Genomic DNA, 8,748 nt, shown 5'->3' with positions numbered 1-8,748 from the left:
CTCAGTCCGAGACACTTTATACAACAGACTGAGATCTTTATCGCGGTCAATGCTGAGTTTTAAAAGTAGGACGTTTTACGAATAACTATGCAGTTTATTTCTTTTAAAGGAAAAAATGTTTTTGAATAACGAAAATATTGAATTGATCTAGTTCTAGTATTACTTTTAGTTGATTTGGTCTCCTTTTATCAAATTTTATTTTAATGTTATTGTTGTGTATTATCCAATTTTTATGTTTAAAGTGTAGATAAGTTCTTTTTAAAATTACATAACATTATCTATCGTGATTTCTCTTACATTATCTAATACTAGCTGTTCCCGTGCGGCTTCATCCGCACGACATTATGAAAATTTTATTTCATTGTTTACATTTGTCAAATTATCAATAGCAAATGTCAAAATGATATGACATGACAAACCTTAGCAATCTTGCTTCCTTGATGTTGGCAGCAACTTATGGTCTCTTTCCCACATTAGGGTTTTTATCCAAAATATTTACCCCTTTCGTTTAATGGCGTAAAATTATGTAGCCCAAAGCATGACGTAAGAGTAGGGCTTTTTATTAAAAAAAGAATCATTCAAAAAAATGCTGTAATTGCTGACATCTTAGGCAACAAAGAAGTGTGTGTTTACGCTTTATTATTATAGTACAGATTATTTTTTTCATAAGATTCATTCGTATCCTTTAATTTGTTTTATAAATATTCTATACATTTCTATCCTTTAGTTTGTTATGAGAGAATTATTTCTAATTCCCCACATCAAACCCGCGACCCACATCAAACCCTTTGATTCCTAAATGTGTATCCAAGTATGACAAAAGAATTTCCATAACTAATTTCGGTTTATTAATCAAACATTAATTGGCAAAATCTAAATATCCCTTTAAAGGTTATTTTAATCCCTTATATTAAATAAATAGATATTGTCTCACCAGAAATATATAATGAGAAGACTTTTACAATTTTTATTTGCAGCGCCTGTCATAATTAAATAGCAATTATGCTTTAAAAATGATTGATCTAAAATAATTGTATTTTACTTACAAAAAGTACTTACTTTTTATGAGCAGGGAACAGAGATGTTAGGAAATAAATTAAAAAGGGCCGAAACGTGTCTGTATAAAAAGGGCCCGTATTTGAAAAGCGGATGAATTCTTGCAAGATTTTTCGACGTGCTAATAACACTTTGAAGCATTCACGTATACCGTTATCTGTTTCCATTGTACGCGATTGTATTTTAAATATATACTTTTTTATACTGAAAATGCAAACTACTATTTTTATTCTTATTAATATCGACGCATGTATTTATCATATTTTAATTACAAACAATTTACAAGATAAATATATAACCTAACATTACATTACATATATCATTAGTAAAAAAAACCAAAGTTTATTTTATATGCATTTCGTACATCCTGTTCAATAACATTTCCTGCTGAATTTACGTAGGTAACATCCTAATATCGTTCCTTAACCTTGCAAGTAACCGTCATTTCTTTTGTTAATCCACTATCGTAATAAAAATCGTGATATACGCGCCGTGAAGCGGTACAATGGAAACGCGCTCATATCTCTTGTCGAATTATTTCAGGCTGAGGTTTCCGCATTTTTGTATAATGAGTTTCATTCGAATCGAGAAGGAATTGAATTCGAAGTAATATGTTATATTTTTAGCAGATCAGTTGAATTTAATATTTTAACCTTACGTTGTGTTGAAATTTGAAGGTTATGTTTTCAAAATTACGAAAAACCATAACTTTTTACCATATTAATATTATAAATGCGAAAGTTTAGACGGATGGATGGATGTTTGTAGCCTAAACGGCTGAACGGATTTCTATGAAATTTGGTATAGATGTAGAGGACAGTTTGGAAGATCACATAGGCACACACACTTCAGTTTTTTTTCTCTAATTCCACGGACAGTTACTGGGGAAAGCTAGTTTTTTGTTACTTGCAGTTGATAATCAGAAAGAAAGGAACAAGATAAGTGCTTAATTAAATTTTATTGTAGCATTTTTTAAAACTTATAACCTTATCTGAAATACAAATGCCTTCTCCATATTGTAAATACAATTGATCTATTTTATTGTGAACATTAGGAAGTAATGGTATTCAATGGTATAAAGCATTTTATTCAGAATCGTTATTTGGTAGCTAAGGGAGTCCCTTAGTAATAGATTAAAATGTACCTGACGCTTCTAAACGTATCAAAAGAATACTGACATTCATTTTGCGACGAGACGATGAGGACATAAACCAGAAAGTATTAAGAAAGAGGAAGACTGAAGAAAGTATGAATGGATTGTGTGAAAGAGGATATGCTTAAGAAAGGAGTGGATTCAGATATGACGGCTGATAGAGATGTATGGAAGAGCAGCACATACTGTGCCGACCCTCCATATTGGATAAGGGCAAGTTGATGAGTGAGAAATTAATTATTTAACTTAAGAAATAATGTAAAAAATCTGTTTCTAATATCTACAAATGTTTAGGTGAAATTTAAAAGATAATGAAAATGTAGAGTGGACGTAAATAAAAAAAGCGACTCCTCAAATGTTTTCTGCGCTCTCTGTTCGTTGGCACTTGATATTTTAATGCAGGCGTCTATTTGAATAGCGTTGTTTTTAAATCTAAAACGGAATGAATTTTTCGAAATAACTTTAACAGACTACGAAAATACATCAGTAATACTTTCAGAGAATGATCTTTTATGGTTTTTTAAGCAGAGAAAATATATTATACTAGCTGTTTCCTGCGACTTCGCCTGCGAAAATTAAATAAAATAATTAAGATGTAAATTATGTTACTCACAGATAAATTACCTTTCTAACGGTGAAAGAATTTTTAAAATCTAACTAAAAAAAACTAAAACTACTAGCCGATTTTAAAAAATTCTTCCTTCTTTTAAAACATCTTTCCTCTTTATAATATTAGTATAGACTTGTGTTATAAGTTCAATTGTTTTTAATGATATCTCGATGTACAGACCAGATTCCTTCGAATGAGTAAATTATTTGCTTAAATTACAAGTTAATTTCTAATTAGTTCTAAATCAATTAAACACGATTTTCCAGGCAACGTAAAGACACAGTGACAATTAGCTTATGAATAAAATCCATAATCATCGCAATAATTGATACGTAATTCTAAAACGATCAAATTATTAAATCGCATACGAAATCAAAATGCAGATATGTAGACTGCATTATGTGTAGTCAGCTTTTTTCAAATGTGGACATGGTCAGGCGTTTTGTGAAAACTTATGCTAATCGGAGTTTGGACAAAGATAAAATCTATCCACGGTTAAAACTCCTCATTTTTCAATGTTCAAGTTTTTAAAAAACTTTCTGATTTTTGTAATATTAAAAAAAAACATTACAAATTTATGTAGAAAAATATAAACAGTGAATAGAAAAAAACGCGTGTTAATAAGTTCCATAAAATTTTACTCCAAGCAAAAGCATTGCTAAAACAATTTCAATAATAAATGAAGGCAAATCTATAAAAGCTTAGCGCACCCACCGGGTAAATAATTTGCATACAAATTCAACGCGAACAAAACTCAGTTTGCATAAACCAAGATTGTGAATCTGGCTTTAAAGTTAAATTAAAAACTTCCAGTTAGGTTTTTCTGAAGGAGTTTGAAACCGTACAACTGCCGGAGCGATTCAAGGAGCGGTGTGTATTCTTAAATATTTATTTTACTTTATATTAAAAGCATTTTTACCTTTGAAATTCTATCGATTTTTTTGCAAAATCAAAATGTCATAGGAGTATACATTTTATTCACAAACATCATCATCATCACCGCTATACTTACCCACCGATGGGCTCGGAGCCTACCATAATAAGGAGTGATTAGGCCATAGTCAACCACGCTGACCAAGTGCGGGTTGGTTGACTTCACACATATCTTTGAATTTCTTTGCCGATATGTGCACGTTGCATCATGATGTTTTCTTTCACCATAAGAACGGCGGGTAAGTTATGTACATATGAAAATTCGAAAATCATATTGGTACATGGCGGGATTAGAACCCAAGACCTGTAGATTACAAGTCGAGTGCTTAAACCACTGAGCCACCGACGCTCCTCTTCACAAACAAATATAAAATGAATAAATAAATAAATAAAGTAATAAAATAAGCTAAACCGATAATAAGACAGTTCTCTTGCTTTCAATATACATAACTTAATCAATCATCATCATCATCATCATCATCATCATAATCATCATCATCAACTGGCCCTTATCCATACGGAGGGTCGACACTGTATGTACTCTTCCATAGATCTCTGTAAGTCGTCATATCTGAATCCAGTCCCTTTTTAAGCATAGTCTCTTTCACACAATCTATAATTTCTTCGGTCTTTCTCAACTTTTGTAGCTACCAAATACAATCAGCTCTAACTCTACTTAGCATTATTATAATTACGAGTTCCAAAGATCTTTACCACTCACAACAATATTACACAATCGCGTGCGTCTGTCGCGTGAGAAGATTTCATTTGAAATTATTACGGTAATTAGGATAGTCTCGATGTATTTGGGTTTGTCCGTGTTGAAAGGAAGCCGTTCAAATACGTTCTCTCACGGAATAATGAAATACGCTCTCTAGCGGACAATGGAGCAAAGCTGAACCATTTGTGGCTCGGACACAACGAGCTTTCAATTGAGTATGAAACGAAAACTGCAGACAGAATAAGTTTAAAAAGAATTTATAGACATAGGTCCATGAATATGCGACCATATTTATCTATGGGCATATCTCTCATGTTATGTGAAATATGAAACAACTAGCTTACGCCCGCGTCTCCGTCCGCGTGGTATAGAGACAAAAGAAAGTAGCCTATGTGTTCTTCCATATTATGGTCTACATCTATGACAAATTCAGCAATTTAGGCTACAAACATTCCCACCTAGCATACTTCTACTGGTGTACCCCTCCTTGTTTATTTTTTTTCATCATCTCCCCTGCCTTATCCTAAACCGTAGGGTCGGTGCACCGGATTTTCGTCCTCCAAATAAATCTATCATCCGTCATCTCAGTCATCACTCCTTTTTTGACCATGTCACCTTTCACGCAATCCATCCATTTCTTTCTAGGTCTACCTCTATTTGTGTACCGCTCCACATTCATAACTAACGTCCCTTTGTGACTTATGTTATTTAGTTTTACTTATTTATTTTAAACCACTCAGTACGTGTGCTGGTCTACTGTGGTAGCTGAAAATAGGTGACACTACTTACGTTACAATTTATACAAATGTCTGCCTCCCTACTTGTAATATAACCTCTTTAATAGAATCTCTATACTGATACAAGTTATATTTCCTCTCCATTAAATATATCTTTTCAATTATATTAAAGTTTGTGAACACGAAGAGGTTAATTAGATTACATTTGTCGTCAAAGAGGTAATTTACATTCTGAGAGCGGCCAGATTGAAACGACGAGATTTATGTAAAAAGTTCCAGCGACGTGTAATTAGCACCAATTTTGTTCGTTAACATTTTGATTTTGATATCATAATTTTTCTGTAAACTAAAATACAAAATTTTTATTTTAACATATTACTAGCTCCCGCGACTCTTTTCGTGCGGAATTTAAAAAAAACCAAGTAGCCTATGTGTTCTTCCAGACTATCCTCTACATATATGCCAAATTTTATCGAAATCCGTTCAGGCTACAAACTCTAACAAACATCCAACCATCTTAACTTTCGCATTTATAATATTAGTACGATTGTGACTTTCTAAATGGTTTTAGACTAGCAACTCATCTGCAAGCAAGCAGTTGCTTTAGTGTTGCGAAAATTCATAGTCTTGTTCCCTTAACACTTCAGTTACCACTCCGTTTAAATTTCAAATTAAGTAATAACTATTTGTATAAACGAATACAATTACAATCACCAGTTAGAATTTAACTACTATTTAATTAATTATTCGAGTTTTACCCTCAAACGGACGTGATTAAATTTCATGAACGGACTTAAATTTTAATTACAAACCTAGATATCGGCGCGTGTTCTGAATAAGTTGTTCGATCCCGCAAAAACCAATGTATCTGATATCGGGATTTTACTAATATCATATTATTTCTTATATCTTATTAATATTATAAATGCGAAAGTGTAGATGGATGGATGTTTGTTACAGTCTGTACCCCAAAACTGCTGAGCGGATCTCAATAAAATTTGGCATGGATGTACAGGATAATCTGGAAAAACAGATACTTATTTTTGTTTTTCTTTTTAGTTTCACGCGGGCAGAGTCGCTAGCGAAAGCTAGATTATCACTAGTTTTGTAAAAAACAACTAAGTGTAGGCTACTGTCGAAAAAATTGTAAAAATCAGCTACCAAAGATTCATATCTCCTGAATTTAATAAGCCTTTTCCAATTTTCAATGGTGTTACTGTATAAAAAGGGTGTTCTGTTTTATTCAGAGTCCGATATTGCGAAATGGTCTGTTGTAGAAGAACCAATAAGTTTGCGAGGCACCATATCCAATTCTCGCTTCATCCCGCAGCGGCACTTTGTTCTTTGAAAGATAGATCTGCCACGGGTACGGAATACTAAACATTTTCCGACATGTAGAGATAAAATTATTCTATATAATATTATACATTGATTTTTACATACGAAGGTATACATCTATGGAAAAATAACTAAATTCGATCAAACTTTATACTCAAAAATGTTGGTAGTATAGATATTGAAGGCATATCACGAATATTCATGAAAACGTATTAGTAATGTCATTAAAAAATCTATTTCTTGATGTACGTATGCATTCTTCGGTCCCGACACTGCTCCTGATAGACCCTCTGTATAAAAGTGACGACATATGTACGTAAAAACGTTTCTCTTGACCGAGCGACTTCAAGTTTATCGGCACCAATAAAACATTTAACCACACTAAACGACCACTTATGGCCCTCAATGGATCGTAATACGCTTTTACGAGAGCTCTAGTTGAAAGTCGCCGCATACATTGATTGGTCATTTAGATAGACACACGAATGGTTTGAAATCGCAGCAGTAAGTTGGTTAAAAAAATCAAAACAATCCATACTATACCAAATTAATGACCTACAGGTTAGCATCTGATTAAACTTATTTACGAAGTTTTGTTTTAATATCATCATCATCACCATCATCATCATCATCACCACCACCACAACCACCACCATCTGTGTGCCCACTGTTGGCTACTAGCCTTCAACAATGCCTTCCACAGAATGCAGTCCACCGCCTTCCGCAGACAACGACTTCCCGTGCACCGTTTTAGTACGCTGGAGGTCCAATTTTAGTCCCTAGTCCGTCCTACCTTTTTCTGATAAGGGAAGGTTTGGATGTGAAAGTGGAGGAGACGCATAGGAAGGGGAAATATCTTCTTTATGTGCATCTCCTCCTCTACCGATTTAGGGCAACGTAACTACAATTGAAGATGTCTATGGGCTGTAGTTGCTTCGTCATTTTGGCGGATTTAAACAACCGCTTGCCCGGTTGCCACCTTTTTGTATAATAAATGCGATGTTGCAATTGCAATTGAGACATGTAATACAAATTCTTTATAAATACCTTCCACTTTTATGATTTCCTTAAACCTCTCAAATCGATGTTAACACACTTATACTATCATGGTAGTAATTCATTATTTTATGCTTCGTATATACTCAGAAAGCCATATCTTATTTATTTATTTGTCAAGGAAATTAATTGACATAAACTGACCCTTTATGTATTTCAATCAGATTTCATTTTTATCGAATATTTTTCATAAAAGGATCCTTTCCAATTACTTTATAAAGTAAATATGAATATTCAATAGCGTTCGATGATATTTTGAAAGAAAAAATGTACGATTAATTTGTTTAATTTTACGCCTGAAAACGACCAATTAAAGTACGAAATGGGACCTGTCCACTCATAAAATCTTTACGATCGATTCAGCTTTACAAATGATCATGTTCAATTACATGTAATTCCATATTTTATTCTTTACTAGCTGTTCTCGTGCGACTTCATCCGCATTGAATTGTAAAAAAATATTTTACATTTGTCAAATTATCAATTGCAAATGTCAAAATGACATGACATGATGACAAACCATGGCAACGTTGGCAGCAACTTATGGTCTCTTTCTCACATTAGGGTTTTTGTCAAAAATGTTTACCCCCTTTATTTAATGGCGTGAAAATATATATCCTAAAGCGTGACGTAAGTGTAGGGATTTTTTTTACAAAAAGAGTTATTCGAAAATATGCTGTGATTGCTGAGGTCTTAGGCAACAAAGAAGTGTGTGTTTACGATTTATTACATTAGTACAGATATAGATAAAATGTAAGCCAGAGGGCCTATCACGAATATTTGTGACAGTTGCGAGAACGTATTCGTAACATCATCGATAATTGTATGAGATTTGATAGTGTATTTTACGTCCCTTTTGAGCTGTACAAGTCTAATATAAATTTTGTCGAAGACGTTACAAAAATAAACTCAATAATATTCTTAATAACCTAAAAGAAATTAGTCTTTTCGTATTTTTATTGAAGTAAATGAACAATTTAGTTACATTGAAGTATTGAATAATAATTGCAGGTACATCAGTACTAGGTTAATCAGCTTTTTTCAAACAGAAAAAGAAAAAACTAAGGAAAATTACATAAATTAGAAGCAAGATTTCAATTGACAAACAGAAACTGAATGTCTTTCAATATTAGATTAAACGTAA

The sequence above is a fragment of the Papilio polytes genome, unplaced genomic scaffold (genome assembly GCF_000836215.1).
Source record: "Papilio polytes unplaced genomic scaffold, Ppol_1.0 DF822289.1, whole genome shotgun sequence".
NCBI lineage: Eukaryota > Metazoa > Arthropoda > Insecta > Lepidoptera > Papilionidae > Papilio > Papilio polytes.
Note: the sequence above shows the minus strand (reverse complement) of the source record.